Source organism: Panthera uncia, chromosome A2 (assembly GCF_023721935.1).
Source record: "Panthera uncia isolate 11264 chromosome A2, Puncia_PCG_1.0, whole genome shotgun sequence".
NCBI classification, from domain to species: domain Eukaryota; kingdom Metazoa; phylum Chordata; class Mammalia; order Carnivora; family Felidae; genus Panthera; species Panthera uncia.
The window spans coordinates 71525232-71533675 of record NC_064816.1 but is presented as its reverse complement, the minus strand read 5'-3'; positions in this window follow the sequence as shown (position 1 = coordinate 71533675).

Below are 8444 nucleotides of genomic sequence, written 5' to 3'. Positions count from 1 at the left end.
CATACAACAGACCTTTTTCTCCTTAATTCTCCCATTCTTCAAAAATGCTCAGCCAGGAAGGAGTTTCAAGGAGTGGAACTGTAAAGACCAAGGTGAGAAGGTTGGGGGTGGGGTTAGGTTCATTTCAGCTTTACATGGTGGATAACTGAAAACATAGGACTAACTGCATGATCCTCGGAAGCCACAGTTCTTTTCTTTTTCTGTTTTTAAATTTTTATTTATTTTTGAGAGATAGAGAGACAAAGCACACGTGGGGGAGAGGCAGAGAGAGAGAGGGAGACACAGAATCCAAAGCAGGCTCTGGACTCTGAGCTGTCAGCACAGAGCTCGATGCAGGGCTCAAACTCACGAACCGTGAGATCATGACCTGAGCTGAAGTCGGACGCTTAACCGACTGAGCCACCCAGGCGCCCCTGACGCCTCAATTCTATCAACTCAGCTGCAGCTTCTCACCAACATGTGCAGTCCTTTTCCTCCCCTCTCTTCTCCTGGCCCCCATACCCGAATTCCCACTCAATGATAAATAATACTACTAGACGTCATCAAGCACTAACCATGTACCTGCTGCCTTATCTAGATTTTGCTCGAACAACCCTGTGAAGTGGGCATAATCATCCCCATTTTGCAACTGAGAAACTGAGGTAGAGAAAGACTCAGCAAATTGCCCCCAACTATGTATTTTATAATTTAAACTATACAATCTATAATTATTTGCTACCGCACTACACTTGTGAAGACATTATCATAAATAAAAGTTTCTACTTTAGGAGGAAGTCTAGTGCAAGTTGTTAACATATGAGTATTTTACCCATCCTCCATGTGTACTTAGCCATGAGCCCATGTTTGACAGGTTTCATTGCTCTGTTTCTTCCTTTGGACCTTTTCGTGCCAATACTTGAATTCTCTACCTTGGTTACTTTCACTGAGCTATAAAATATTTATTTGGGTCTGTGTGTGTGTGTGTGTGTGTGTGTGTGTGTGTGTGTGTATGTGTGTGTGTAAAACTTAATTTTTTTAAAGCAGTCCCAGGTTCACAGCAAAATTGAGAGGAACACACAGAGATTTCTTATATTTCTTTTGCCCCCACCATATATAGCCCCCCCCCCCATTATCAATACCCTCCACCCAGAGTGGTACATTTGTTCCAACTGATGAACCTACCTTAACACATTATAACCACCCAAAGTCCATAGTCTACCTTTGGGCTCACTCTTGGTGTTGTGCATTCTATGGGATTAGACAAATGTATAAAGACATGCATCCATCATCGTGTTATCATATAGAATATTTTCACTGCCCTAAGCATGCTCTGTGCTCTACCTATTCATCCCAATTTCCCATTCCCTGGCCTCTAGCAACCACTAATCATTTTGCTGTCTCCATAGTTTTGACTTTTCCAGGATGTCATATATTTGGAAGCATATAGTATGTAGCTTTTTTCACATTAGCTTCTTTCACTTAGTAATATGTGTTTAAGTCCCCTCCATGGATTGTTAGCTCTGATAGCTCTTTTTTTTTTTTTTTTTTTTTGCAGGGAGATGGATAATGAACAATATTTTACTGTCTGGATAGACAAGTTTATCCATTCAAGTTTATCCATTACTGCAGGACATCTTCTTTGCTTCTAAGTTTTGGCCATTATGAGTCAACAGCTATGGAACTGTGCAGGACTTCGTGTGAACACAAGTTTTCATGTGCTTTGGGTAAATAGCAAGGAGAAAGATCACCAGATCATATGGGAAGAGTATACTTGGTTTTGGAAGAACGCACCAAGCTGTCTTTCAAAGGAGCTGGTCCATTTGGCATTCCCACCAGCAATACACGAGACTTCCTGTCCCCCCACCCCCACCCCCCATCTGCACCAGCATTTGCTGATGGCAGTGTTCTGGAGTTTGGCCATTCTACTAGGAGCATAGTGGTATGTCACTATTGTTTTAATTTGCATTTCCCTAATTATAAACGATGTGGAACATCTTTTCATGTGCTTATTTGCCACCTGTATATCTTCTTTGGTGAAATGTCTGTTAAGATCTTCAACCCATTTTTTAATCTGGTTGTTTGTTTTTTTTCTTGGTGCTTTGGGTAATCTTTTGATCAAGAGGATAGTAATAAAACGCATCCTAAAATTTTCATACCCCTGAGACGATCTCTCTGTTGTCCCCACAGAAAAACAATACATTGGCTGAATGTGGAAATGCTGTGGACATTACCTTAACATGATCCCTTTGTTTTGGATGAAAGGTCTGATGACAATCTGAATTCAAAGCACTTTCAAATATCACAAAACTAGTTAACAAAGAGATGGAAAGCTGAGGGACAAATTAGATATGAAGAATTAATCCAGGAGTTGCAACTATCCGCCAGAAGAAAATAAGGCACAAATAGGAAAGAAAATATATTAGACTTATAGAAGAAAATTTTTATGTTTGAAAAAGACCCAAGATGGAGGATTAAGCACACTAACCACATGCCAAGAAACACTAACCATGGGAAGAGTAAAACCAACCAGCTTGGAGACTATTTTCTAGCCAACAGTGGGAAGATATTGAGAGACCACAAACTATTTTTATTTTGAATTACTTGATGTAGCTCCTTAGAGCGTGGTGGCAGACAGAAGAGTTGGAAAGAAAGGAAGCCCACAGCCAATTTTATAGCTACTGAGAATTATCTACTGAGCAAAGAAAATAATGCATTAAAGAAAAAGCTAAAATGCAGTGTATCAGATATTCCACATAGGAGATTCAGAATGAAAAGGGAGCACCATTTCTGGGCTACGGATGTTCATTGTCCTAACTCCCACCCCACAGACCCATGAGTACCCAAGTGGTTAAACAAAGAATCCAAACCATTAACACCCCAGCTCCCATGCTACTCATTTTTAAAGGGAAATATTTGGTCAGCATACAAGTATACACAAGTAAGAGTCCAGAGGAAGTCTTGGATATTCTTGGAAAAATCATGGCTATGGATGGCACTGGCCGGCCATATTCCAACATGAAGAAACCAAAACCAATGAACCAGTCAGCATGGAACCCTTGTAATCATCTTGCAAAGATATGTAAGAAATAAATAAGAAGAATGTACTCTGCCAACCACAGATTAAGGTTGTACTTTTTTGAAGAACAAGAAAAGATCATTTTCATACAATAATAGTAACAAGAAAATTTCAGAGAACATGAATGTGGTGAAAGCATCAAAGAATATGTGACAGAATAAGAAATGGAAATGGAACCATTAGAGCTATAAAAAATTGAAGACAGAAATAAAATTCGTTGCATTTTTTGTGTCAAATATCTTTTGCAGTGAAAGAAATGTAACAGGATAAATAAAGCTAGCTCTGTTTCCTTTCTAATCCTTCCATCCCCAAACAATTACACTCTAATTGGGTATGTTTCCTTTATACATTTACTACAAATATATGTGAGCATAAATAAGGAATAATATTATTTTATGCTTTTGGAATTCACACAACCATATCATATTATATAGATTACTACTATAACTTGTTTCTCTTTTTTAGGCAAGTACTACCTTTAAAAAGCTTTTTCATGTTGATCTATTCCAGTCAAATAATTGTCTAGCATTTCATTGTATGAATAAACTTCAGCTTATCCATTCTCCTACTGATAGGATTATTAATCAGTGTTACTAACTACCTTTCACTAGTACAAATAGCTTTGGAATAAATATCCTTAAGCTCATACAGGTGCAGAATCTTCAAGCTCCTATAGATGAAGAACCTTCTCTGGCATAGACTCCTAAAAGGGGCTCAGAACTATGTACAACTTGGATCCAACAAAGTATTGTCAATTTTTCTCCAAATCATATTCTCATAAGAATGCATACAGTTCTAATTTCCTCCCATCTTTGCCAAATACTTGACAATTTACAGCATGAAATGGCAACTCAGAGTGACTTTAATTTGCAGTCCCTGATTGCTATGTGGTTGAGTATCTTTTTATAAGTTTCATAGCCCATCATGAGTCCACTTATGTGAATTGAATTGCCTATTCATATAGTCCAAGATCGGGTTAATTGGCTTATTCTTTACGTATTATGGCTATCAATCCCTTAGGGGCTAAAGGCCTTGCAAATATTTTTTTTTGAAAGAATAACTTTTCCTTTAATGTATAAAATGGTTAATTTTGTTAGGAATTTAAAATTTTAAAATGCATCCATTTTGCCATTTAGGATTTGTGGTTTTGTGTCTAAAGACACTGTTTTTTCCCTGATGTAATGAAATGATCTCATGCATTTTTCTTCTAAGAGTTTAAACTTTTCTCTGTTCATATTTAGGTCTAAGAACTTCTTTGAAAACAAAATCATAGTGTTGAATTTTATCAAATACCATTTCTATACCTGATGAGATGTTCAAATGGGTTTTCTGCTAATCTGTTTATATAATTCAACACATTAATAGATTTTCCAATTTATTGGGAATGCAAACCTGCTTTGCATTTCACCAAAAATAACCCACTATGATATTTTATGATCACTAGTATTTTAATAGCATAAAAGAAGAGATAAGCCCCAAGTAATTTTTATTCCCAAATACCACCCGAAGTAAATGAGACATCTAGAGGGAGACTTTGAAGTAAAGAAGCTGTCCTTGCAAAAGTTATCTTGTAAACAAAATAAATAAGTGACTTCCAAATCAACTGTACAATACAATGCAAAATCACCTCATATTTCTCTAATGCATTGATGCATTTGGTTCCTAACATATTGTTAGAACTGTTACTTTGGCTAAGTGAGACTGATTTTACCTTTTTCCATTTGTTTGTTTATTTATTATATTTATTTGAATTCGAGTTACTTAACATACGCTGTAGTCTTGGCTTCAGGAGTAGATTCCAGTGATTCATCACTTACATATAACACCCAGTGCTCATCCCAACAAGTGCCCTCCTTAATGCCCATCACCCATCTAGCCCATCCCCCACCCACCTCCCCTCTATCAACCCTGTTTGTTCTCTGTTTGAGTCTCATGATTTGTTCCCCTCTCTGTTTTCATCTTATTTTTCCTTCCCCTCCCTTTTGTTCATCTGTTTTGATTCTTAAATTCCACATATGAGTGAAATCAGACAATATTTGTCTTTCTCTGACTGACTTATTTCGCTTAGCATAGTATACTCTAGTCCCAACCACGTAGTTGCAAATGGCAAGATTTCATTCTTTTTTATTTTGCTTCTTTTGGTTTCATTCTTTTTGATCTTTGAGTAGTATTCCATTGTGTATCACATCTTCTTTATCCATTCATTAATCGATGGACATTTGGGGTTTTTCCATAATTTGGCTATTACTGGCATGTGTTTGTTCAAATCAGCATTTTTGTATCCTGTGAATAAATACCTAGTAGTGCAATTGCTGGGCCGTAGGTAGGGTAGTTCTACTTTTAATTTTTTGAGGAACCTCCATACTGTTTTCCAGAAGGGCTGCACCAGTTTGCATTCCCACCAGCAGTGCAAAAGAGATCCTCTTTCTCTGCATCCTCACCAACATCTGTTGTTGCCTGAGTTCTTAACATTAGCCATTCTGACAGGTGTGAGGTGGTATCTCATTGTAGTTTTGATTTGTATTTCCCTGATGATGAGTGATGTTGAGCATCATTTCATGTGCCTGTTAGTCATCTTGATGTCTCCTTTGGGAAAGTGTCTATTCACATCTCCTGCCCATTTCTTCACTGTATTGTTTCTTGGATATTGAGTTTGATAAGTTCTTTATACCCTTTATCCGATGTGTCATTTGCAAATATCTTCTACCATTCCTTTGGTCGCCTTTTGGTTTTGATTGTTTCCTGTGCTGTGCAGAAGAAGCTTTTTATCTTGATGAGATCCCAATAGTTCATTTTTGCTTTTGTTTCCCTCGCCTCCGGAGGCATTTCTAGTAAGAAGTTGTTGCAGCCTATTTTTTACTGTGGGATTTTGATGGATTCCTGGTTTTCCTTACATCTAGCACTTTCATCCATTTTGAGTTTATTTTTGCATATGGTGTAAAAAAGTGGTCCAGGTTCATTATTCTGAATGTCGCCATCCAGTTTTCCCAGCACCATCTTCTGAAGAAACTGTCTTTTTTCTATTGGATATTCTTTCCAGCTTTGTCGAAGATTAGTTGATCATGTAGTTTTGGGTCCATTTCTGGGTTCTCTATTCTATTCCACGGAGAGGTACCTGTCTGTTTTTGTGTCAGTACCATACTATCTTGATGATTATAGCTTTGCAATACAGCTTGAAGTCCAGAATTGTGATGCCTCGAGTTTTGGTTTTCTTTTTCAGGATTGCTTTGACTATTCAGGGTCTTTTCTGGTTCCATACATATTTTCGGATTATTTGTTCTAGCTCTGTGAAGAATGCTGGTGTTATATTGATAGAGACTGCATTGAATGTGTAGATTGCTTTGTGTAGTATAGACATTTGAACAATATTTGTTCTTCCAATCGATGTGCATGGAATGTTTTTTTCCATTTTTTTGTGTCTTCAACTTTTTTTCATAAGCCTTCTATAGTTTTCGGCATACAGATATTTTACCTCTTTGGTTAGGTTTATTCCTAGGTATCTTATGGTTTTTGATGCAATTGTAAATGATTGATTCCCTAATAATCTCTTTCTGCTGCTTCATTCTTGGTGTATAGAAATGCAACCGATTTCTGAACAATGATTTGATATCCTTCGACTTTGCTGAATTCATGTATCAGTTCTCGCAGTTTTTTGGTGGAGTCTGTTGAGTTTTCCATGTAGAGTATCATGTCATCTGTGAAGAGTGAGAGTTTGGCTTCTTCCTTGCCAATTTGTATGCCTTTAATTTTGTCTTGTTGTCTGACTGCTGAGGCTAGGACTTCCGGTGCTATGTCAAACAACAGTGACGAGAGTGGACATCCATGTTGTTGTGTTCCTGACCTTAGGCAAAGCGGGGTAAAGGGTATATGGAAACCCTGTGATATTTTTGCAACTTTTTTGTGAGTCTGAAATTACTTTAGATACAAAGTGAGAAACAAAAGGCAAAACCCCAGCTATTGGATTTTTGTTGTTTCTCCCTAATGTCCATGCTTACCTTTATTATTTCCTTCCTTTTGCTTCTATTTGGTTTACTCTCTTTTTCCTTTTTGTTTTGTTTTGTTTTTTGCTTTTTTGTTTTTAACTTCTTCAGTTGGATTCTTAGCTTATGATTTTTAATTCCGTGTCACGTCCTGCAAATGTCTTTGTATTGGTTGTGTGTTTCTGCATAAAACATGATCCCCAAAGTTGGTAGTTTAAGACAACAAAAAACCAGAAGGGACTCTTAAATACAGAGAACAAACAGGGTTGCTGGAGGGAAGGTGGGTGGAGGGATGGGCTAAATGGGTGATGGGCATGAAGGAGGGTACTTGCTGGGATGAGCACAGGGTGTTATATGTAAGAGATGAATCACTGGGTTCTACTCCCGAAGCCAAGACTACACCATATGTTAAGTAACTTGAATTTAAATAAAAAAAAGAAAAAAAAACACGACAAACACTTAGTAACTTCACAACTTCTGTGGGTCAGGAATCTGGGCTTAGTGTAGCTGGTTCCTCAAGCTTTGTGGTTCTCCAGAAGATGTCATGAAGGTGCCAGCTGGGGCTGCAGCCAACTCAAGGCTTGAGTGGGGAAGGATCTACTTCCAAGCTCCCCCACACGATCATTAGTAGAGTTTAGTTCTTCATTTGCTGCACTGAAGGCCTCAATCCTTGCTGGCTCTTAGTTGGAGGTTGCCCCAACTCCTTGCCACATGGACCTCTCCATGTGGCAGCTTTAACAGTGAGCAAGGGAGAAGAGCCAGCAGCACAAGCAAGATAGAAGTAACCATCTCCTAGGGGCGCCTGGGTGGCGCAGTCGGTTAAGCTTCCGACTTCAGCCAGGTCACGATCTCGCGGTCTGTGGGTTCGAGTCCCGCGTCAGGCTCTGGGCTGATGGCTCGGAGCCTGTTTCCGATTCTGTGTCTCCCTCTCTCTCTGCCCCTCCCCCGTTCATGCTCTGTCTCTCTCTGAATGAAAAAAAAAAAAAAAAAGAAGTAACCATCTCCTACACCCTGTTCTCAGTGACATCCTCTCATATTTTCTTCATTGAAAACAAGTCATTAGGTCCAGCTCACACTCAGCTGGAGGGGATTACACAAGGACCAAAACACCAGGCCATGGGAATTAAGAGGAACTCTTTTAGAAGCTGCTTACCACAGTATTAAAGGCTATCCATTTTGCACTCAAATTACATTTCATACATTGGTATCATTGTGAATGATCTCACTGTTAAGTCTAAATATTTTATGGTTTCCAATATAATTTTATCTTTCACCCATAAATTGTTTTGTAAAAAACTATGTGTGTGTGTATATATATATATATATATATACACACACACACACACATATATATATACCATCAAATGTTTTGCTTTATACTTACAGTGATATTCCTTTCATATTTTTTT